The sequence below is a fragment of the Arachis ipaensis genome, chromosome B01 (assembly GCF_000816755.2).
Source record: "Arachis ipaensis cultivar K30076 chromosome B01, Araip1.1, whole genome shotgun sequence".
NCBI classification, from domain to species: Eukaryota; Viridiplantae; Streptophyta; class Magnoliopsida; order Fabales; family Fabaceae; genus Arachis; species Arachis ipaensis.
The window spans coordinates 134767014-134767291 of NC_029785.2; positions in this window are offsets into that span (position 1 = coordinate 134767014).

Here is a 278-nt window from a genome sequence, read left to right on the forward strand (position 1 = left end):
CTTGTAACAAACAATCTAAAAAAATAAAAATTTATTAAACAAAAAATATGAAAACTAAAATAAAAATTCCAATTTCAGATAAAACTCAAGAAAACAAAAGAGAGGGAAAGAATGATTGTGTCCAAAAATTCCAATTTTAGATAAAATTCAAGAAAACAAAAATCCCAATCAAGTGTATGATGAGGCCAGAGATAGGAAAAAATATTGGATTTCGAAACAATGAATAAAATTTACACGAACATAACTTTTTTTCTTTCTTTAAAATTTCTCGAGTCTAG